This window comes from Lactuca virosa, chromosome 9 (genome assembly GCF_052849685.1).
Source record: "Lactuca virosa cultivar CGN04683 chromosome 9, Lactuca_virosa_CGN04683_v6, whole genome shotgun sequence".
In the NCBI taxonomy this organism is placed as follows: domain Eukaryota; kingdom Viridiplantae; phylum Streptophyta; class Magnoliopsida; order Asterales; family Asteraceae; genus Lactuca; species Lactuca virosa.
This window is the reverse complement of record NC_136434.1, coordinates 102,482,110-102,508,555: the sequence shown is the minus strand read 5'-3', so window position 1 is coordinate 102,508,555 and position 26,446 is coordinate 102,482,110.

Here is a 26,446-nt window from a genome sequence, read left to right as displayed (position 1 = left end):
TATCTCTAGGTTTGAAGAATATAAGATATTATCGTCTCATGATCACTCGTGATAAAATCCATGAAGTGATTCAAATGAGCGCCGGTTGAATCCAATACTCAGAACTTATGAGCACTCATGAGTGTTGTAGCACAACTTTGTCCACCAACTTGGACCTCTACAAGCCAACCCATGACAGTCTTGATTCATATCTACTTCCAACATATGACCGACTGTGGATGGTTTGAATAACTTAGTCATTCCGGAAGAATAACCTAGTTATTATGGAAGTCAAAACATGCAAAGTGAAACACAAGAATAAATGAATCAAATATGGTATCAAACCCTATGAATATAAATAGACCACTTTTATTTATCACCATACTGATTACTCATTATTCATTGTTTCGGTTTTATCAACTTTATACCTGAATTAAAAACACTAGTTGTCCCATGCTCCAAGCATGTACACTATGTTTTTCTAAACAATAGCTTTGCCATACACCAAGTATGCACTCTATGTTTGTCTATGATCCTTTTCTTTGTGAACTAGATCAATTGAACATAATTTCAATGATTCTCTTTTCACACTCCCAAATCCTTGTCGTAAATGTAAGAATTCCTAACATTTATCGAAATCTGTTTAGATTTTAAACTTATATGCATTGTTCCTCTTGTAATGATTATGCACAAAGCCATGAAGACTTGGCAACAATCATTACAGAGTATTCCAATGGAGAGCAATTCCATGGAAACGATGTCTCAAATTCAAAGCGCATTGCTTTGAACATGCTTCTTGCATTAAGTTTCTTTAACCTTACACAGATTGCTTCCACCTATGAAGACAACTCTATATTCCCATTTTGACTACCACTTCTGAACAAGCGTTGTCTCTTTTCAGACTATGTCAATATGGTCCTTCTAATATTAACAGTATACTTCCCACTGTCCTTGAGCAACCAATCTTTGGTAAACCTTAGATTGTCCTCGACAATTGCTTAATCACTTTAGTCATATCCAATTCTAGACATTGTTCCCCTTAATGCCCCAAGGCATTTGGAAAATTCAGAAAGGATAAATATTATAGCACATGTAAATGATCTTGTACCCAAAGTAAATGGGACACGATTCATGATGTTTCACATAAAGACATGGTTCTAGACCAGTCTTTTTCCATAATAATTTTTTGTTTGCCATATTCTCAAATTTTGACTATGAAAAGGGATGCCGTAATCATAATCGAATTTTGAGAACACAATATATAGAAGTTTCTTAAGTTGAACCAATCCAACATGAAATTCATATATATATTCTTGACTAAAGGTGATTAAAATCTCAATATAAGCTCTTTAGAATGATTATAAACTCAATCTAAGCTTTTTAGAATTGAAATGAAGTATAATTTCCTCTCCCTTAATTATAGCAAAACAACTTTTTCAACCCCTGCAACCTCACGAATTGAAACTTTTGTTTTCTATAATTAACATTGCTAACTTGCAATACTTATCATAATTATCATGCTCCCACTAACATGATGATTATTAGCATAACACTTATGCTCCCACTAGCTTTGACATGTATCCAGAAAACAGCTGGACCTCTAGAAGTCAATACTTTATTGACATTCTTACCAAAGTTCAGATTTCTGATACTAGATTGCTTTGATAAGACTTTATCAAAATCATACACCTTATCTTAGATAGATCATAGGTGTGTCTAAACAATTTCAGAACTATGAAAAGGGATGCCATAATCATAGTCTCAATTGTTTAGACCTTTTGCCATTTCTCATAAGTCCATGTTAGTTTGCCGGTTAACCACGCACGCTCCACTAACGACTTTGAGAACTGCAAATATCACAATTGCTATCTACTTAAAATCTACTTAGTGAAAGAATTTCCTCACCATCAATTTCATGAATCGGAGAGAAACCTTATGACACTTAGATTTTATGGTGTATGTGTTCTTATCCATGTGAATTTGTCAAACCATAATCACAAGACTAGGTTAGTGACAAATCCTAACTCATATGGATTGAACTTGTGCAATCTTAACTTCTTGCCACCTGGCAGCTCAAGGGCCTGCCATTGCTTCCAAGTAGCTATGCAAACAATTGAGAACATGTAGAACTCAAATGTATAGCCAACTTAACTGGAATGGGCACAGAAATGTCAACACGATAGGTTATAAATCTCTAGTTGTGTGCTAGTGATGAAATATAGGTTTTATTCTTGATTACTTCTTGAAACCCTTTCAGGATCTTTTAGACTCCCACTGTCTCCTTGACATATAAGACTTTCTTGCCAAATATTCAAGAGATAGTGTGGATTCTAATCACAACAAACACTTAACACAATTAGCCTAAGTTGGTCTCTGTTTTATCCAAAACATCACAACTTACCAAATTCAAATGTACAAGAGTAGAAAACCTTTTACTCTTACATTTCACTAGTGTTAATAAACCTTCTTTAAGATGAGTCACTCAAGTTACATTTGTGGTGGGCTTGATCAGTGCACAAGAATGTGTACTCGATCCCTTAGTCCTTTACTTGACTCATACATCCATGTGAACAAGTAATTAGTCTTAATTTTCTAATGCTTGAAAGTTCTCATTCATCATACTATACAACTTGCATGATTCCAAGTTTCTATCCAACTGAAACTTGGGTGATGAAAATATTTCGTTATTTGGAAAATTTAAACACTACCACAAATGAAAGAATCAAATTCATATTTCCACTCTTGCTATTAATGGAATCATATAAGCAACAATTTTTTTTCCTTTTCACAAATGCCATTGTAAGGATATTTTAAAATAAATAAAATCAAAATTTTTTTTCCTTTTATTTTAAAAACTTTGCGGAAAAAACTATCCTTACAGTGCAAAAGCACATGAAAAACTTTGTTGTTATCTATTCCTAAGCAATATATCATAACTCCTAAGCAACAGCTCAAAATTCTGATCACAGAACCATGCGATCGAGATCCATCTTCGCGATCAGAATCAGCATATACTTCCTTTAAGTTTCTTCACTTTTCTTTGATTCTTAAAACATCAACATGTGACCCAGTCACATCATGTAACAAGAATCTCAGAATAGAAATTTAACAGAGTTAGATAGTGGACTATACCTGAAGTAGAGTCAATCTTCTTAACTTGATCAACCTTATGATCTTTCAGGTAAATAGGCTGTTTCGCAATCAATGCCCCTTCCTTTGGCAAGAGAAACATAGGGACTCTTTGGGAATGGTACATGGGAGTATCGCAGACTTAGCCTTTCTCTTTACCATTTGGTCAACCTAGTTGACTATGGTCAATCCCTTTCCTTGGGAAGAGAAGGCTTTTCTAGATATCCAATGTTACCATTGTTAATGTCCATGGTAGCTTGGGAAGTTGATATACTAATCAAATTTGCTCTCCCAGTGCTCCAAATTATTGCTGATTCAGCAGCACCAAGCAAATAGATAAGATCATTAAGGGTCATGTCATAGTCTGTTTCATAGTAGTCCCAAAGGAATTCACTATGTGACTTAGAAAGTGATTGAACCACCAACTTTCTCAAGAGTTTGACACCCAACTCTCCCGGCTTGTCAATATGTGACTTCATCTCCAAGATGCGATCACACATAGACCTTGCTTGCCAATAGGGCTTGAGTGACCTTGAACTTGTGGGTTAGGGAGAATAATTAGAGGAGGTGGAGGAAGTGAAGTTCCAAGAGATTTGGGAGGATCATAGATGTCTGAACCAGACATCTTTTTGGGAGATATTCAAGATAGTTGATCTAAAGTCCTTAATATAACACCCAATATGAAATATTAAGGCTAGGACCCAACAAACTATTTTATAACTTGGAAGAGGGATGTCGTAATCCAAGCTATAAAATATTCGAAGGTAGGTGAATGACGATTCACCAATTTCCACCAAGATAAACGAAATGTATTATTAGGTTTTAATTGGTTTTGAAACTCCTAGATTCTTTTGAGATTCATTGAACTTTTCAAAGGCATGTTTCAATCTCGACTGTGCCCTTCAGGTTTTGTGACTGGGATGCCGAGGATCACAAAACAAGGTGTGAATAACCATGCAAATATACTTGGTACCCTTAATATTTACCCCTCAATCGATGTGCCGGTTAACCACACACGCTCCACCGATACTATGATAAACATTAAGTTACCCTTTGCCTACCTTGTTAAATAAAGCTAGTGTGCCGGTTAACCACACACGCTCCACTAACTGACTTAAGCAAAGTGCAAAGTGTAATTTAATGGGTTAACACCAAATTCACATTTTCCTAAGTAAATAAGATTGGGTATTATTAAGAGTTTAGTTACTTAGTATTTATCATTAATACTTTTAATGAAGGGAGAATTATAGTCCTTGTCCTAACCGTTCGGCTAACGACCCTCCACTGGTCAAGGAAGCGGTGGGTGAGAGTGGACACCCATTAAACTGCCATTTTATAGGCAGTAACCTTATACCCCCCTTATAGACCGGCTTCGTGAATGAGGCCTACTAATGGTAAGACGACTTTACTCTTATACATATATATATATATATATATATATATATATATATATATATATAAATATTATTAACTTATAATATTATAAAATATAAGGGTTGAATTTTAACTTTTAAAATTCTAAGGGCTTAACTTGGAATTGAAGTATTCATAAGTGAAAACTTTACAAATTCCAAAACTTGAGGGCAAGTTTTTGAAACTATTCAAAACTTTTCATTTCATAACTTATGAGTTTAATGGTTCATTAAAATGAAGACTCTTTATTTTTTATGTAACCTCTTATTCTTTAATAACACTTTTAAAGAAGTGACTCTTAAACATCCATAACTTGAGGACAAGTTATGGAGTAATAATACTATTTAATGAAAAAGACTCTTCATTTTTTTTATGTAACCTATGGCACTTTTATGAGTTTTAAGATTCATAAATGTGACCTTTTACTTAACTTGAGGACAAGTTACAAAAACACATTTTATGAACTACCTCTAGATTAATTAAGATTGAAAACAACTAAAACACAATTTTTTTTCCATTAATCTAAACTAACTCATAAATCAAGGAAACATAAACACTTTTGGTAATCCATAACTTATGGAGTTAAATGCTTGTTTTATGATGAAACTTTTCATGTTCCACAACTTAAGAATAAGTTATGGAATTCTTTAAAACATTAACACCAAATTTTGTAACTCCATAAAAACTTTGAATCAATTTTTTTTAAAACCTTTTCATATCCATAACTTATGGAGGTTTCAAAACACTTAAGATCACAAATTTAAAAAAACTTTTGATCTCCAAAATTTTATGACAAAATTTGTAACTCCTTCAAACATTTAGATCAAACTTTTAAAACTAATAAAATAATCATATCATTTTATCTTTTACTAAATTTGACCTAATTCAACTCATATAACAAATGATTCAAATTTTACAAATAATTAGTTTTTCACAAAACAAGTAATTATCTTAAAATTTGACAAACTTCATGTTTTCTTTTCTTTTTTTTTTTCAACTTTGAAAATCAAACATTTGCATGAATATAACATAAAACAACCCATGTATCTGATACCACTGTTGGGTTTTTTGAGCATTCTAACACTCCTAAGTGTACATGCAACCCTAAATACCTTGGATCTATGTTTTCTCTATTATACATGCAAATATGAATATTCCAAGGTATTACCCTATCTAGCATACAATCCTTGATACTTGGGTAATATAACAAGTTAGAATACATACCTTTTAATGAAGCTTGAAGTCTTGAACTTTAAGAGCTTAGCCCCAATAGTGTGGAAGCCTCAAGTGGAATCACAAATCACCAAAACACCTTGGAAAACCTTTAGAGAATATGGATAATTGGCTCACACTTATGAAATCGGTTATTGCCCTCTTTAGTGTATCCACACTAGCCACTAGCCTAATTTCATGAACCATAAGACCCTTTATATAGTGTGGAGGATTAGGGTTAAACCCTAATACCCATGACCTTTCATTTCCTAGGATCCATGGGTTAAAGCTCCATGGACTATCCATGAAGACTTAGCCCAACCTAAATGAACTTGGCCCACTACACATATATATCTAAGAGTCCATATTTAATTAGTTCCTTTTGATCACTTAATTAATTATAAATTAAGTCTTGATCAATACTAATTAAATAATATGATTATATATTAATATATTAGAACTTATAATATATTAATATAAATCATAAATATACTATTCTCAAAAGACTATCCATATAAATTGTGCCGGTGAAGTGCAACCCAAATGGACCATGCCGGGTCGGGTCAAGTACATACCAAATATAGTTATGGACTTAGACATTAATCCAACACTTAAGCCCACATCCGGACAAGGAAAAGGAAATAAGGCAATTCATTAGTCCTAAGCCCTTTAAGTCTTATTTATAAACCTATACATATATAAATATGATTTTTACAATTATAAGTTTAAAGAGTTATAAAAACATTTAAAAGAGTTTATGTGACTTTTAAAAGAGTTAACATGAATTTAAGTCATTACGGAAGTATTTGGAATTCCTTAAAAGCATAAGGAAATCCTTTGTGTGATTGATATCACATGCAATTATTAACACAATTATATTGTTCAACTTGTATCCCCCCCCCCCCATAAAAGCAGTTAAAACCATTTAAAAGGTAGGTTATAGGGGTATGAACTCACCTTATGTTGGTGATTCGATTGAAGATATAATATAGGATGATAAGTTTCACGAGTGAAGTCCCGAAGCACAAACGAGTCCTAAATGACATATAATGATACATATAGGCATGGAATTAATGAATCTAACCACAAAGGTGTTTAGGAAACAACCTAGGATGAAAGAATAACTCACCAAAGGAGTGTTAGAAGCAAATTAGGAGGTTGAAATGGAGTTCACGGCCAAGAGTGAAGGGTTCACGGCCCTATGAGTGGTTCACGACCCAAGAATATGAAGAACACTTGAAGTGTTCACAGCCCAATTGATAAATGTATGAAGGGTTCACGGCCAGAACTTCTTGAAGATCTTGAAGATTTTGATGAAAAGTGAAGGATCAATAGGTGAAAGCAGGTGGTTTCCAAGGAATAACAAGAAAAGGGGTGTGATACTTACGTTTTTGAGATGAAAGGAGACCCTTTTGTGCATGATACTTGAGAGAGAATGGGAGAATTCACGGTTGGAAGATGAGAAATGAGGGGAAAATGGCTAACACTTATATATATATATATATATATATATATATATATATATATATATATATATATATATATATATATATATATATATATATGTGAGGGTTCACGGCCGTGAATCTCGTTTGCGGTCCGAAGGCGGTTGTGGCCGAGAGGGCGTTTACGGTCCAAGGGTTTGTGGCCCTCGTTCACGGCCGAAGTTTGCTTGTTCTCGGTTGCAAGGCTGCTGTCCGAAGGGAAAGAAAGAATGGTCTTCGGACTTCAAGTTTTCACCTCTTAAACATATAACACCTTGAATACAAGGTGTAAACACTTATAAAATATTAATCTAAACCCATTTAAGATAGAGTAAGATTTAAGTTGACTTTAGTTGACCCAACTTTGATTTTGATTAACTAGGGTTGACTTTACAAGAAGAAAATAATCGGATGTTACACAAGGTCTTCTAAATTTGATTTGTTCGTTGAAAATGGAACTCGATTTGTCAAAAAGGTATCACAAATTCTCAAATGGATTCCAAAATGTCCATGATTTCTATTCATATTTTTCGTTTTTCATTTTTGATCGATTTGCCTCATTGGATCTAATTCATTTCAACCCCATAGTTGATCCAATTATTTTTGTTTAGATCAAAATCCCAAAAAGCTAAATTAGATTTTCACAATTTTTTTATCTGATAACTGTTCATCCGGTCCAAATAGAAGCCCAAAATACATAATTCTTTTTGTTCAATTTTGTGATCTGATCAATTTTAAGCCCACGCTTCTTTAGATCCGATAATTCTGAGCCTATAAATCATGGATTGAGCCTAATGGTTCAATTAAATCAGTTCGTGACATTCTCTTCGTTGGTCATCGTTTTTCGTCGTATGCTTAAATGAGTTGTACACTTCACAGATTCTTGACTCTCGTGTTGATCTGTGAGTCCTTGAATAGATTAGAAGTATTTGGTAATCTCAACTTTTGAATCGTTCGACATTGTTGCTTGAAAGTAGAACAATATTTCTTGGAGGAACTAATTTTGTCTGATTTTGAATGCTCACATCAAATGTTCTTGAAGACGTATGGAATCGATTTCGATTCTGGTTGAAGGTCATAAGCATCGCAATTTGATTTGTTGATAATCAAAATCGATTTGAGTGATGATATCAATTCTACTTGCTTAATGATTGATTCGATGGCTGATCAATTCTGTTCTTGAAGTTAAATCAAAAAGTCAAACTAAAAGTCAAAATTGATTCTTTAGTCTTCGATCAGTAAATTTTGATTCTAAATATTATTGTTGATAGTTGGGAACGACTTGGAAATCGGGTTCGATGGTTTGACGAAGGATTGTTTTTGAAGTTCGATTGATGATGATTGTAATCGATGGACGAATAGGGAATGATGATTTTGGAAGTCGATGTTTGGGGTGAATGAAAAGCGAAGGACGACGATGTTGGAGTCGATGGCCTGATTAACGAATTATTTGAGATGCTGATTTGAAGGCTTGATGATGTATAAAATGAAAGAACGATCTGGGAATTGAATTTATTTTGGATTAGTAACAAATAGCGAAGTGATGAAATTGATTTGTGTCGATTAGTTTGTATCGAATGGGAATTCAATTTCACTAAAAAGCGAAGCAGGAAGGATTTGGTTAATGTCGACGATTGATGACAAACAGGAAGGGAGAAGAGTGAATGTTCGTTTTTACAGTCGATGATTTTGGCAGTCGATTAAGAACGAATGAATCATTGGTGTCAAAAAGCGAAGGTTTGGTTATTTGATTTCGAAGGTATTTGCGTTGGGGAATCAAAAGCTAAGGACAAACATTTTGTAGATGATAGTCGAAGATTTTTATCAAGTGTTGATAGTTGATGTCGATAGTCGACTGGTACAAGAATTTTGGGTTAAAAAGTTTCGAAAGTTTTGGTTGTGAGAATCGGGTATCGACTAACGAAGATTTTAATGTCTCACTTTCGAAAGTTGATAACGATTTGGGAAGGAGACATGAAGACTTCGTTACCATATTTATGAACTGTGTAACAAATTGAAGAAAAAATAATGTTTCAAAATTGGTCCTTAAAGTTTCGAATTTCGATTGTCTGACAGTTTGTAACCACCTTCGAAATGAGGACTGATTTTCGACAGTTTAGAAAAAAAGAGGCAGAATTTTCGCAATGAGTCCCTGCACTTTTGTCGAAACTTACAGTTTATACCCATATTCGACATTGGGGTATAATTTTGATATTTTGAAGAATTGTGCAGAAGTTTCGAAATTTTGGCAGAAAATACCCAATTTCGAAAATGGGGTTATAAAGCAGAGAAATTGATGAATATTCATTTCTGGTCCCTGCAGTTTGTGCGAACTTACACTTTATGCCCAGTTTCGCAAATGGCGGAGTATTTCGCATCTTAAGCTGTTTTTGGCGCAACGGGTCCCTACAGAATTCAGAAAATGACAATTTTTACCCGGATTTTGGAAAATCTTGAAACTTTCACCCAAAAAGTCAAAAAATTTCACAAATTGGAAATTTTTTTAGGCTTTTTCGTGCAAGTTTTTCGGTGTTTCATTTTTGGCACACATCAAGGGGGAGTATTGTGAAGTTTATTCCTCGGGCGCTTCTTACCCTTAATGGGTTTTATAATCAATTTTTGATTATAAAAATGGGAGAATGAAAATTGGGTATTCGAAGCGGGTTTTTCGGGTATTCATTTGTGAATTTGAAGACCGGTGTTACTTAGAGGAGGAGTTTGGTCTTAATCGTGCGAGCTCGTTGGATATTGAAGCCGAGACATCCAATCCTAACTTTGAGGGGGAGAATGTTAGGGTGCAAAGTCACTCTTGGATTTCATGAGGGCTTACTCCTTTGTATGTTAGTAATTAGTTGTCTTTCCTTTATAAGGAAGTAAGTGACACTCATTTTATCTAATGAACACTTTGAGAGCATTAGGTTAGAGAGAGAAATTGCAAGACCCATTTGTACTCTTTCTATCAATACTAATGAGAGCTAAACCCAGATTTATTTACTTGATGTATTCCTGAGTTTACATGATGATTCACTAGATCTTTTCTAATTCCGCACATGCCATCATAATCAACATCACTACAATACTGTGAGTCAAGTTGAACCCCGAGTGGTCAGGAGGAACGACCGGAACTGAGGGATTGATAGGGATGAGTGCATGTATAAGAACTTTTTGGGTGCCAAACCACCAAGTCTTTCGGGAAGCCCAAAGCCAGTATAGATCATGGACTGGATCTTCGAGATGGAAATGGTATTTGAGAGTTGCAATTGCAGCAACAAGTAGAAAACCGTCTTTGTAGTCTGACAACTAAAGACCGGAGGTTTAAGTTGGCGGAAGTTGTTGGCAGATACAATGCCATGGAGAGAAGCCATGCGGATGTCTTGGGAAGCATTCATGGAGCATTTGAAAATGCAATACTGCTCAGAGATAGATCTGATAGACCTAAACAACGAGTTTCAGAACCTGAAGAAAAGGAAGATGAGTGTTGATGAGTACGCCACAGAATTCACCGAGAAGACGAAGCTATTACCCTACTTGGTGCCTACTGAACTCTTCAAGATAGATAGGTTTGCTAATGGATTGCCAGCAGACTTTGGCGCAATGGTAAAAATTGCAACTACTTTGAAGACAGCCGTTAGAGCAGCCAAGAATGTGGAGACCCACCTTAGGGAAAAGGGTCTACAAAGAGTTGAGGTAGGAGAGAAGAGGAAGTTTGAGGGGTCCTCAAGATCCGAAAAGAAAAATAGGTTACCGAAGTCTGATCCCAACAACAAGAGGTATAGGGATAAAAATGAAGAAAGGTGGTGTGACAAGTGCAGAAGGAAACACATTGGGAGATGCTCTAAAGAGGTGACCTGCTTCAAATGCAGGAGGACTGGTCACTACGCCGACGAATGCACGACCAAGAGATAAGTTTGCTTTAAGTGTGGTGAAGAAGGAAATTTCAAGCAAGACTGCCCAAAGACGGAAAGAACTACAAAGCCAAACGTACCGCCAAAGACAAAGGCAAGAGCATTCAAGATGATCCTTAATGAAGCATGCGAGGATGCAAGGGATCAGGAGTAAGGATATATATAGATATATATATATATATATATATATATATATATATATATATATATATATATATATATATATATATATATATATGAAGATCGAGATATAAAGTAGCCATATAGATAGTACCATGTGGTGTAGCCTAATAAAAGAAGCATATTATAGAGTGAACTTCAATACCTATGTAATCATTTCAAGAAATAATATAAACCTTAGTTATGTTATCCGATGTATTAAATGACTATGTGAAATTCTTGTATGGTGACTTGGCGGACTGCGAGGTAATACTTGGGATGGGTATGAGTAGGTGTGAAAGGTAGCAGAGGCCTATAGTACCGGAAGCACATGACTCGCACTTAGATCAGGGAAAGTCACAAGGTTACCAAAGCGCTAGTAATTGATTCTGTTTTGTTCATGTCTGACGTTACCATTGTTTCGGTAGTGGCTAAGAAGATGATTGTTATTCCAACCCTAACAGTCATATCAAATCGAGTCCGAATAATATAAAGTATGTACCGTTGGATTAGTGTCTAAGTCCATAACTATAATTGGTATGTACTTGACCCGACTCGGCATGGTCTATTTGGGTTGCATGGCATCGGAACATTTGGATAGACCATTTATGAGGAAAAGACATTTTGTGACATATTAATATATTATAAGTTCTAATATATTAATATGAAATCATGTTATTTAATTAGTATTGATCAAGAATTAATTTGGACTTAATTTAGTGATCAAAAAGAGACTAATTAAATATATGGGGATTGATTGTGTAAATCATTCATTCTTATATATGTGGGCTTATGATCCAAGATTCCTTTATGTTGGGTTTAACCCATGTGGTGATCCATGGATACTCCATGGAGGTTAAAACCCATGGAGCATAAGGAATGGGTAAAGTCATGAGTTACATGGTGTAACCCTAATAGCCACACTATATAAGAACCCCTTTAGTTCAAGAAAATGGCACTAGTGATACATATTTTGAGGGCTAGCCGATTTGAACATGTATGTCTTCTTCTCATGGTTATTCCAAGAGTTCATGATGTTGTGTGAACCATTTGAGGTGTCATACTTAGGGCACTAGGCTCTCAAGCTTCATGGAGTCAAGCAACAACAACAAGGTATGTATTCTATCTATTTTATTATCCTAGTATCAATGTTTTGGTATGCTAGTTAGGATAATACCTTGGATAATCATATTTGCATGTATAATAGAGAAAACATAGATCCAAGGTATTTAGGGTTGCATGTACACTTAGGAGTGTTAGAATGCTCAAAACCCAACAGTGGTATCAGAGCCTAGGCTTGTTTTCAATTATACTTGATGCAAATTGCTGAAAAATGCTGAAAAAGTCGAATTTCGGGCATTCTGGGCACTGGACTCGCCGAGTCCACTGATGAACTCGCCGAGTCCATGAAGAAAATCATCCTACTCGGCGAGTAGGTTGATACACTCGACGAGTAGGAGCCCCAGACAGCATATTTTCGAGTTTTTTTGGCTAGAAATGGACTAGAAACATTACCCTAAGATGTTTTTGAACTTATAAACTTGTTTTTGATGTGGTAATGTTCATACTAATCCAATTTCAAAGATAATTGTCAATAGATTCATGTTTTGTATTAGTTTAGTGATTAGGCTAATTACATGAAAAAGTTTGATTTGAATTGTCTTGTGCTTATGAGTTGCTTAGATTAATAGAAAAGTTAATTGATTATGTGTTTTCAATCCATTTTAATCTAAGATTTGATTCTAAAATGTGTTTTTGTAACTTGTCCTCAAGTTATATGAAAAGTCACATTTAAGTTTCATAAAACTCATAAAAGTTGGCAATGGTTACAAAAATGAAGAGTCTTGTCCTCAAGTTATGGAGGTTCAAGAGTCACTTCATTAAGTAATAAAATGTGTAACCTTAATTAATTCCATAAGTTATAAAATAAAGAAAAGTTACATTCTTTTATTAGTTTAAAGTCTTCCATAACTTGTCCTCAAGTTATGGAACTTGAAGAGTTTTTTAATTAAAACTAATTTAAACACATAAGTTATGGAATTAATTAGTTTTGAATAGTTTCAAAACTTGCCCTCAAGTTTTGGAATTTGAAAAGTTTTCTCTTATGAATACTTTAATTCCAAGTTAAGCCCTTAGAATTTTAAAAGTTAAAATTCAACTCTTATACTTTATAATATTATAAGTTAATATATATATATATATATATATATATATATATATATATATATATATATATATATATATATATATGTATAAGAGAAAGTCAGTTTTACCGTTAGTAGGCCTCATTCACGAAGCCGGTCTATAAGGGGGTATAAGGTTACTGCCTATAAAATGGCAGTTTAATGGGTGTCCACTCTCACCCACCGCTTCCTTGACTGGTGGAGGGTCGTTAGCCGAACGGGTAGGACAAGGACTATAATTCTCCCTTCATTAAAAGTATTAATGATAAATACTAAGTAACTAAACATTTATAAATTCCCAATCTTAGTTACTTAGGAAAATGTGAATTTAGTGCTAACCCATGAAATTACACTTTGCACTTTGTTTAAGTCAGTTAGTGGAGCGTGTGTGGTTAACCGGCACACTAACTCGTATTTAACAAGGAAGGCAAAGGGTAACTTAATGTTTATCATAGTATCGATGGAGCGTGTGTGGTTAACCGGCACATCGATTGAGGGGTAAACACTTAAGGGTACCAAGTATATTTGCATGGTTATTCACACCTTGTTTTGTGATCCTCGGCATCCCAGTCACAAAACCTGAAGGGCACACTCGAGATTGAAACATGCCATTGAACAGTTCAATGAATCTCAAAAGAATCTAGGAGTTTCAAAACCAATTAAAACCTAATAATACATTTCGTTTATCTTGGTGGAAATTGGTAAATCGTCATTCACCTACCTTCAAATATTTTATAGCTTGGATTACGACATCCCTCTTCCAAGTTATAAAAGTATTGTGTTGGGTCCTAGCCTTAATATTTCATATTGGGTGTTATATTAAGGACTTTAAATCAACTATCTTGAATATCTCCCAAAAGATGATCTTCCCAAATCTCTTGAAACAAGCTTTCCTAAATGAAGATGATGTCCCATGGAAATCATACTTCTTTCACTTCCTCCAGTTATTCTCCCTAACCCACAAGTTCCTGAAAAGTTTAAGGTCACTCAAGCCCTATTGGCAAGCAAAGGTCTATATGTGATCACATCTTGGAGATGTAGTCAGATATTGACAAGCCGGGAGAGTTGGGTGTCAAAGTCTTGAGAAAGTTGGTGACTCAACTATTTTCTAAGTCACATAGTGAGTTCCTTTGGGACTCCTATGAAATAGACTATGACAAGACCCTTAATGATCTTATCTATTTGCTAAGATCAACTTCCTAAAACTTTATGGACATTGACAATGATGACATTGGATATCCAGTAAAGCTCTCTCTTCCCAATGGAAAGGGATCGCCCATAGTTAACTCGGTTGACCAAATGGTAAAGAGAGAGGCTAAGTCTGAGATAGTCCCATTATCAAGGGTCCATTGCCAAAGAAAGGGGCATTAGTTGCGAAGCTGCCAAATTTACCTAAGGATGTTAAAGTCAATAAGTTTGACTCTACTTCAGGTAAAGTCCACTATCTAACTCTAAGTTTCCATTCTGAGATTCTTGATACATGATGTGACTGGGTCACATGTTGATGTTTTAAGAATCAAAGAAAAAAGTGAAGAAACTTAAAGAAAGAATATGATGAATCTGATGGCTTAGATGGATTTCTATCACATAGTTTGAAGATCGGATTCTTGAGCTACTTCTTAAGAGTTATGATATATTGCTTAGGAATAATAACAACAAAGTTTTCATGTGCTTTTGCATTGTAAGGATAGTTTTTCCGCAAAGTTTTAAAATAAAAGAATTTTTTTTTGATTTTATTTATTTTAAAATATCCTTACAATGGAATTTGTGAAAACTTTTGTTGCTTATAAGATTCCATTAAGGGCAAGAGTGGAAATATGAATTTGATTCTTTCATTTGTGGTAGTGTCTAAATTTACCAAATAAGGAAAGATTCTCATCACCTAAGTTTCAGTTGGATAGAAACTTGGAATCATGCAAGTTGTATAGCATGATGAATAAGAACTTTCAAGCATTGGAAAAATTAAGACTAACTACTTGTTCACATGGATGTGTGAGTCAAGTAAAGGATCGAGTACACATTCTTGTGCACTGATCAAGCCCACCACAAATAATCGTTAAGACTATTCGTCATTATTTACTAAAATTCAGTAAATATGGTTATACTTACAAGCTTAAGTGTAATTCTGATACATTGGAAAAGATTTCAATGTATGGCAGAGCGAATAAGAAGAATCAACTTAGGCAGAAAGATAAAAGTTTCTCAAATCTGAAAAGATGGGAGAGTACTTTAGTATCATGTTATATAATCATCTTAATGATTAAGAGACCTTATCACAATTTATCCTCTAAGTGCATTCTGGTCGCTAACAAGAGGAGCTATGAATTGTTGAAGTGGTTAAATCAAGAAGATGATTTATACTTCGTTCCAAAAACAATTCTTAGAGTTATACTCTAAGATTGTAACTTGAGTGACATGTCTTAAAGAAGGTTTAAAACACTTGTCAAATGTAAGAGTAAAAGTTTTCTACTCTTGTACATTTGAAATTGGTAAGTTGTGATGTTTTGGATAAAACAAAGACCAACTAAGGCCAATTGTGTGAAGTGTTTGTCTTGATTAGAATCCACACTATCTCTTGAATATCTGACAAGAAAGTCTTATATGTCAAGAGGACAGTGGGAGTCTTAAAGGTCTTGAAAGTCTCAAGAACTAATCAAGAATAAAACCTGAAGTTCTTCACTAGCACACGACTTGAGGTTTATAACCTATCGTGTTGACATATTCTGTGCCCATTCCAGTTAAAGTTGGCTTTGCATATGAGTTCTTAGAGTTCTCAATTGGTTGCACAACAACTTGGAAGCAATAGCAGGCCCTTGAGCTGCCAGGTGGCAAGAAATTAAGATTGAGTTCAGTCCATATGAGTTTGGATTTGTCATTATCCTTGTCTTGTGACTATGGTTTTGACAATTCACATGGATAAGAACACATACACCATTAAATCTAAGGGTCATAAGGTTTCTCTCCGATTCATGAAAATGATGGTGAGGAAACACTTCCACCAAGTAGATTTGAAGTAGATAGCAATTGTGATATTTGCATTCTCAAAGTCGTTAGTGGAGCTGTGTGGTTAACCGGCACACTAACATGGACTTATGAGAAGTGGTAAAGGTCTAAACAGTCGAGACTATGATTACGACATCCCTTTTCATAGTTCTTAAAATTGTTTAGACACACCTGTGAGCTATCTAAGATAAGGTGTATGATATTGATAAAGTTTTATCAAAGCAATCTAGTATCAGAAATTTGAACTTTGGTAAGAAAGTCAATAAAGTATTGATTTCTTGAAGTCCAGCTGATTTCTGATTACATGTCAAAGCTAGTGGGAGCATGAGTGTTATGCTAATAATCATCATGTTAGTGGGAGCATGATAATTATGATAAAAATTGCAAGTTAGCAATGTTAATTATAGAAAACAAAAGTTTCAATTCGTGAGGCTGCAGGGGTTGAAAAAGTTGTTTTGCTATAATTAAGGGAGAGGAAATTATACTTCATTTCAATTCTAAAAGCTTAGATTGAGGTTTTAAGTCGTATTTAGTCAAGGATATATATATATGAATTTCATGTTGGAATGACTCAACATAAGAAAATTCTATATATGGGTCCATTATTTGCGTTCTAAAATTCGATTATGATTACGACATCCCTTTTCATAATCTGAATTATGAGAACTTGGCAAATAGAAATGGAAATGTTATAGCAAAAGACTGGTTTAGTCTTTATGTGAGACATCATGACTCGTGTCCCATATGCTTCGGATATAGGATCGATTACATGTGTTATATTTATCCTTTCTAAAATTTTCCAAATGCCTGTGGCATTAAGAAGGGAAAAGGTCTAGAACTGGATATGACTAAAAGGATTAAGCAATTATCGAGGACAATCTAAGGTTTACCAAAGATTGGTTGCTCAAGGACAGTTGGAAGTATAGTGTTAATTCTGGAAGGACCATATTGACATAATCTGTAAGGAGGCAACTCTTGTTCAGAAGTGATAGTCAAAATGGAATATGGAAATGTTTCAAAGTTGGAAATTATTCAATCTGTGTAAGATTAGGAAACTTAATGCAAGAAGGATGTTTCCAAGGAGTTGATCTCCTTGGAATGCTCTGTAATGGTTGTTGTCAAGTCCTTGTGACTCTATGCATAATCATTACAGGAGGATCAATGCATATAAGTTTAGAATCTAACATATTTCAGTAAATGGCATGAATTTCGAATTCTTGCATTTGCAGTAAGGATTTGGGACTGTGAAAGAGGATCATTGGAGTTATGTTCAATTGATCTAATTCACAAAGTGAAGATCATAGACAAACATAGTATGCATACTTGGTGTATGGCATGACTAGTGTTTAGAAAACATAGTGTACATGCTTGGAGCATGGGACAACTATTGTTTTAAATTCAAGAATAAAGTTGATAGCTGAAACAGTATACAATGAATAATGTGTAATCATATGGTGATAAATAAAAGGTGTTTTATTTATGTTCATAGGTTTTGATACCATATTAGATTCTATTATTATTGTGTTTCATTTTGCATGTTTTGACTTCCAGAATAACTAGGTCGTTCTTCCTGATTGACTAAGTTATTCAAACTATCCACAGTCGGTCATATGTTGGAAGTAGATATGAATCAAGACTGTCATGGGTTGGCTTGTAGAGGTCTAAGATGTTGGACAAGGGGCTACAACACTCATGAGTGCTCATAAGTTCTGAGTATTGGATTCAACCCGCGCTCATTGGAATCACTTCATGGATTTTATCACGAGTGATCATGAGACGATAATATCTTATATTCTTCAAACCTAGAGATATGAGTTGTTACTATGAGTTGGTTGTACATTGATTGCACGAAAACGCATTCGGTAACTCGGTGTTATAAAACGTGCCTTTGGGTATGATTCAACAAGTAGTAGAACAAGCCATACGAGTCGAAGTTTATCCATTCCTTTTACCTTCGGGATAAAAGCGATATCTGTGGGCCCCTCGATGATTTGATGATGACAAATGGAAGTGCTCGGCCGAGCCAGGACTGATTTGATTTGTTCAATTAGTCAGTCGTCATAACTCGGAAATCGGGAAACAACAAATGGACAGAGAGAATGATTATAATCCATGTCTCAGTCCATATGATATCTAGAATGGAGGAATATATGATCCCTTATCTAATGGACAAGTCATTGACAAAGGTCAGAGTTCATCTACAAGGTCAGAGTTCGACAGCGGCTTTTGAGAGCTACGATTGCCAGTTGGTTCCTGAAGTCATACACAATAATAGTTTTAGACTTATCCAAGTGGGAGACTGTTGGATTAGTGTCTAAGTCCATAACTATAATTGGTATGTACTTGACCCGACTCGGCATGGTCCATTTGGGTTGCATGGCATCGGAACATTTGGATAGACCATTTATAAGGAAAAGACATTTTGTGACATATTAATATATTATAAGTTCTAATATATTAATATGAAATCATGTTATTTAATTAGTATTGATCAAGAATTAATTTGGACTTAATTTAGTGATCAAAAAGAGACTAATTAAATATATGGGGATTGATTGTGTAAATCATTCATTCTTATATATGTGGGCTTATGATCCAAGATTCCTTTATGTTGGGTTTCACCCATGTGGTGATCCATGGATACTCCATGGAGGTTAAAACCCATGGAGCATAAGGAATGGGTAAAGTCATGAGTTACATGGTGTAACCCTAATAGCCACACTATATAAGAACCCCTTTAGTTCAAGAAATTGGCACTAGTGATACATATTTTGAGGGCTAGCCGATTTGAACATGTATGTCTTCTTCTCATGGTTATTCCAAGAGTTCATGATGTTGTGTGAACCATTTGAGGTGTCACACTTGGGGCACTAGGCTCTCAAGCTTCATGGAGTCAAGCAACAACAACAAGGTATGTATTCTATCTATTTTATTATCCTAGTATCAATGTTTTGGTATGCTAGTTAGGATAATACCTTGGATAATCATATTTGCATGTATAATAGAGAAAACATAGATCCAAGGTATTTAGGGTTGCATGTACACTTAGGAGTGTTAGAATGCTCAAAACCCAACATGTACGTGGTTCGAAGAACCAAGTTAGATGTAACATCCAACTTAAGCTAGAAGATTAAAGTAAAAGATAATCGAAGCGATCAATAGAAGTATCGCAGTCGTCGTTAAAGTAAGAAGCTTGTAGCTAGAAGTGCTACATGATAGAATGTGATCATATCACATTAGAACATGAAGGAATGTATATTCCATTATGGAATTTGATTTTAAAAGACCTGAGTCTAAGCATTGGATCATACGATGAAAGGTCATTAGAACATGACCCATCGGTCTATTATGGTAATCGAAGTAAAGAACTTATCTTAAGTTAAGTCTGTTAAGAAGAAGAAGGAGTCTCCAATAAAGATAGAGTTTGTAACTCAAAGGTTACGATTGAAAATCCAACATAGTACGGAGAGCAGATGCAAAATTGAGCACCGAAAAGAGTCAAGAAGTCCAAGAGATAGATACTCATTTGAAGGAACATAATAGTTACGATTATCTGGGATGAAGAGATAACATATGGAGTCATTATACAAGCCATGTTTCGTTGATGATTCCGAGACGTAATCATCCTAAGGGGGAGATAATTGTAACGCCCGCAGATTCGGGCTAATAAATTTAGAGATAATAAGCATTAAAAATGACTTTTTGATAGAAGGATTGTAACATCCCAAAATCCAAGACCAAAAATTTCATTTTTAGTTTAATAATTCATAAAACAGATTATTGAAAACATCATTAAGTTATCTCATATCATGAAAACCCATAAGTCATATGTCTAAAAACAAGCCATAATAATGTCAAAGTACAATCCCAAGAACATCATGGTGCGGAAAATAGTGGTGTGATGCGCTGCAGTCATCCCGACTCCTTTCCCTTCGAGGAAGAAGTAGCTGAAACCAAAATTGAAAAACGTAAGCACAAAGCTTAGTGAGTTCCCCCATCATACCACATACCATACAATAAACATACTGCCAGGCATATCTAGGTGCCCGACCTACCCTATTGAGCATATCTGGGTGCTCAACCTAACCTTGTCAGGCATACCGGGGTGCCTGACCTACCTCTGTCAAGCATATCTGGGTACTCGACCTACCCTGCCAGGCATATCTGAGTGCCCGACCTACCGTTCGATTTATTTCAACCGGCTACGGGGACTATTTCACCCTTACCACTACCACACACTAACATAGCATAAACATATTGTCAGACATATCTGGGTGCCCGACCTACCCTCCAGTTTATCTCAACCAGCTACGGGGTCTAACCTACCCCTCCTACCACTATCATATAATATCATAACATACTAAAACATGAAGCATAACAGATAGTGACATACCAGACAATTATCACAAATACAACCATCTCAACTATAATCAACTACTAGTGGGCCGACATTGGTGCCTTCGACCCACTACTACTGGAAGGTAACTCACCTCGATAACTGGGAAATAGCTGCAAAGGCTCCTGCTCTGAAATCAACCCCTCTCAGACTCCTACACATAAGCATTTCCTTTAATTACCCTTTTCATACTCATAGCCCCTTTTAGGGTCAACTTTGGTCAATGTCAAAGTCAAAGTCAACATCCTGGTCAAAGTCAACATGCTGGTTGACTTAACTCGCCGAGTTGGTCCATCAACTCGTCGAGTTCCATGAATCAGGAACCCTGAATCGCGATTCAACTCGTCGAGTTCTTTCACAACTCGTCGAGTTCCTCCTATCCATAGAATCGAGACTTTTCGCTATAACTCGTTGAGTGCTTCCTTGAAGTCGTCGAGTTCTTTAATCTTCAAAACTCGGAAAACCTTAAACAACTCGCTGAGTCGTCTCCTAGACTCACTGAGTTTGCTCAGAAATCAGAAACGGTTGGGGATCACGATCCAACTCGCCGATTTGCATGAACAACTCGTCGAGTTCCCTTAGTCTACACCCATTCAGTCGTTTCCAATCGAGTTCAATGCTTCCAAACCATAGATCTGGTCCCCTAGGACTAAGTTACCACGTAAAGTTGCTAACTTTACGTCCATGCATGGTGTCATGAAGCTAGAAACACCAAAACTAAGCTATATAAGAGATCTAAGGCATGGGGAAGGGCCAAGGCTTGATAAAGCTGGCAACTTTAAGCCTCATAAGCTCATGAGTGCCTAGATCTGAAGTCACAACGTCATGATATACTCAAATACCGAAAATGACTTCAATATGGCCCAAAAGTGACAACATACTACCCTAAATGAAGATCTAAGTAATAGAAAGCCAAGGTATCAACTTTATACCTCAAATGAGTCAGAAATGCAGCTCAAACTCCTGATCTACTAGCTTCCTCTTGAATCCCCAAGCTTCTCCTTCCTTCTTAAGCTTCAAAATCACAAAGAATGCACAAAATGGCTCAAAACTCTCCAAAAGTGGATTAAGGTTTCTTGGCTAGGGTTTCGGACGATGGAGGCTGCAAATGAGGCAAAATTTTGGAGGTTAAGGTGTTTAAATAAGGTGTCAAACCTTGAAAATTAGGGTTTCATTCTGGCAGCCCTATTCGTCGATTTGAGTCCCTCAACTTGTCGAGTAGACTTTAAGTTCCGCGTACAAAATCCATTCCTACTCGACGACTCTGGGGCCTCCAACTCGTCGAGTTCCTGAACAAAAATGATTAAATCTTATTTAAAATACATACTAGGAACCGGGCGTTACAAGGTTATTTAGAATAAATAATCTTAACCAAAGTATAGTATATGTCACAAGGATTTCATACATATAAAGAACGCTAAAATCTGACTTATAGTAAAGAAGTTATGACCCGTCGAAGTTTTGCGATTAAACCGACACGGCGCCGCGTATCGTAAAAAGTGAATTTTTAATAAACTAATTTTTAGCCTTAGAGATCTAAACGAAAGTCGTAGTATATGTTAAACCGAGAGCGTGCATATAGAGAACGTCCAAATCTGAGTTCGTTTGAGGAAGTTATGATTTTTCTAAGATTTTGCATAGCAGTACACAGCCCGAAAATTGAATTTTAGATCGATCAATTTTTAGCCAACACAACCTAAATGAGAATTGAAGATCTCATTAATAGGAGCTCATTGATATAAAGACAGTCGAAAACGGACGTTGAATGACAAAGTTATGAATTTTTAACGGACTTTAACTGTCTTAGCCTGTTAAAATATAACTTTAAAAATAAAGTCAAAATTAGTCGACCGAGTCTGAACGAAAGTTGTAGAGCCCGTCGATACCTACGTGTGGATATAAAAAACGTCAAAAACGGAGCTCGTATGCGAAAGTTACAGATTTTAGAAGATAATTAGTTTTTTGGAGTAACCAGCAAGTGATACGTGGCGCGATCTGAGCCACTGCTTCCTCCCCATGCCTTGATACCAGATGCTGACACGTGGTCACCAAACGCCCAACGTTCGTCTTTCAGACAACCTATAAATAGAGGTGCAAATCACTTCATTTCTTTACACCTTTCTTAACACTTCTCTCCAAAATACCCCAAACCCTCTAAACTTTTCCCTAGCACCCTCTAGGTGTTAGACGCGAGTCCCGGAGCGCCAGAAGGCCCCGAAAAAAAGAGCCTTTGGCTCAGAAGTTCTACGCGCGCAAAGCCCGGTTCCTCGCTAAACCCCCTTTTAAGTGAGTTATGTTTATCATACTTTAAGTATAACTTATGTTTAAGTTCTTACCGTTACACATTATATATATATATATATATATATATATATATATATATATATATATATATATATATATATATATATATTCAATTTAAAAACCTATCAACTATAACCATAAATACCCACTATTTTACTGTGACAACCGTCAAATTTAAGTCAAAGTCAACAATGTCAAACCGGGCAAGCTTAACCAATACTTGTATAAGAAAAGATATTTTGTAAAAATGTGTGTTGGCACGCCAAGAATTCAAGTGTTTCAGACATTCTATGTGAATAGCAATGTAAAAACCCTAAAAAGGGAGTTAAACGCATCAAAACACGACTAAGGACCCTTTCGGGGACTTAAAACAATCATAAACGAAGTATAACGGGGTTTACGAACCTTACATTACGAGATTATGCGATAATAATGGCTAAGATCAAATCTCTCCCAAATCTCTCAAAGTATGTGAAATCTCTCCAAGTGTGTGAAATCTCTCCCAAATCTCTCCAAGTATGTGAAATCTCTCCCAAATCTCTCCAAGAATGTGAAATCTCTCCAAGTATGTGAAATCTCTCCCAAATCTCTCCAAGAATGTGAAATCTCTCCAAGTATGTGAAATCTCTCCCAAATCTCTCCAAGTATGTGAAATCTCTCCCAAATCTCTCCAAGTATGTGAAATCTCTCCAATTATGTGAAATCTCTCCCAAATCTCTCCAAGTATGTGAAATCTCTCCAAGTGTGTGAAATCTCTCCCAAATCTCTCCAAGTATGTGAAATCTCTCCCAAATCTCTCCAAGAATGTGAAATCTCTCCAAGTATGTGAAATCTCTCCCAAAATCTCTCTCAAACTTTTTATAGTCATCCGGGTCATCCCGACCCTTAACTTGGTCAAAAATCACGCAAAACGGAAAAATTCCTCGAAAAATAGCCATATGGAACCGAAACCCCTCTTAGGAACCGAACCTCTTAGGAGCCGAAACCCTTCTTCGGAACCGAACTTGTCAGAAGCGAGACTGTCAGAAGCGAAGCACCCTTCTCGGACCGAAGCTCAGCAGACTGAACCGAGACCCTCGGACCTTCGGTCCCTCCCCCTCGCACCTTCGGTCCCTTTTCCTCCTCTCGGTTCCTTCTTTCCCTTCTCTCGGTTCTCACCCTCTTAGTGCCGAACCTCGCAGGTTCGGTCCATATTGCCCGGTTTTCGACCACTTTCGCTTCCTAAGCCCGTTTTTGACGGGATTTTTTCACCAAATTCATATTTTTATCATTTTTAACCCCCATAACTCATATTTTATTTATTTTTTCAAGGATTTATTAATTAAAATCATTATTTTATATTAAGAGGAGTATTCTACCCCACAAGTGGGTCAAGTGTGCCCACTTGCCTCCATGTGTCACTTTCTCATTGGTCCAACCTTATCCACATCACACAAACCAAGACAAACATCCTCTCATCTTTGCAACTTGCTCCAACAACCTTCTATATAAAGAAATCCCTGAAGGATTTCTTGATTTACTTTGATCATCTCCAAACTTATACACTTCTCAAGCCATCAAGAGAGCCTTTTTTCTCTCAACTTTCAGCCACACTTTTGATGTGTTCTTGAGTCATTTATTCACTTATTGGTAAGTATTTACTTCTAATTCAAGTGCTATTACATGTTTTCATAACACTCTTTGATCATCTACACACATATTAACACGAAATCGCTCTTAGGATCATCCAAAAACTTCGTGTGTTCATCAAGTGATCTAGACTTGAAACTCATCATCTTCAACCTTCCACTCTTCAAGAAATCACTCAAGGTGAGTTCATACCCTTATATTTTCTAGTTTTCTTCAGTTTTCAAGGGGGGGGGGGGAATACAAGTTAAAACACCAAAACATATTCAAAACTTAACTTGACAGCTTACTACAGAAAAGTTGTGACCTGTTCACGAACTGTTTTACCCAACTTAAACTTAATATTTTTCAAAACTGTTTAACATGCAAGTAGTTCAGGTTTATACCTTTAAAATGACTACTTGCACATCTCCATACGATTTTTCTACAATTTATGGTGATTTTTTTACAAAACTGCCTATCATTTCAGAAACGAATTCGGACCGGTCTGTGAATATGAACGTTTTCACAAAAGTTAAAGACTTCTAAAAATCATAATAAAAATTATGAATAAACTAGACACATTTTATGAACTCTCAGAGTTTACGGGTTTAATTTTCGACTTCGTATGATTTTTCTATGATATTTTCAAAACAGTGCAGAAAGAGTAAAAACTAGTTGCATAGCTTACCATATTAATAACACTTTGTAGTATGTTGAGCAAAGTGCATAACAATAAGTTTCTAAATGTTTGGATGCATTCTTGTTAGTTTACCATCATAAACAGAAATTAGTCATTCATGTTAAGGTTTTTCCTCCATTCATTTCGAACACATATAATAAACTACATTAAGTATAGTTTATGAATTTTCGATAAAAGCATACTACATGGAAAAGGTTTTACTCTCAAAACAAATGAGTTTTTCATATACTACTTGATAAACTATAATAGTAATAGTTTATGGATTCATATCAAAAATGTATTTTCATAAAAGGTGATTTCACTTCCTCCACGGAAGGGGCTTTATACTCAAACTATATGTAAACTAGTTAACGTAAGTTGTGAGACATTCTCATTGTACTCTTTGAGTACTGGTTAAAAATCCTGAATTAGTTATAAATAGAGTCTCTTGTAGGGAGAGCGTGATAAGTGTGTATAGATCTATATTGGGATTGACAACCCACACCCATGCTGCTTGCATAAATCCGATCGGCCGATCGGGGGTGACAAATGTCATTTCGTTTCCGACGTCTGAAGAACGTCGCAGCAGGCCATCCGGTCGTAGTATGGTTATAACGACTCACATAGGGAGTTAACAATCTTTCAAGTTTACAGGGGAAAATTCTACTTTGAAAAGGGGTTTCTTTTTAAAACCACAAACATTATAAGTACAAAACACACACACATTCTCGGTCCTGGGATTTAGGACTACATGACTTTTATAAGGAAAATATTGGATTTTCTTTGGAAACACATTTCTATTAAAACTACGTTTCACCTAGAATTGTTAGACTTCAGCTATAATTGCTAAGTGTACATGTTAGGGTTATATATGAATTCAGTCGCAATCGACTTAGAATTGGTAGGCCCGCCTTACTTCCTCTTCCTTGTTTGGTTGTGGACTTAGGGCAGATCCATTATATTCGACGGTTTATTTAACTAAATTTTATATA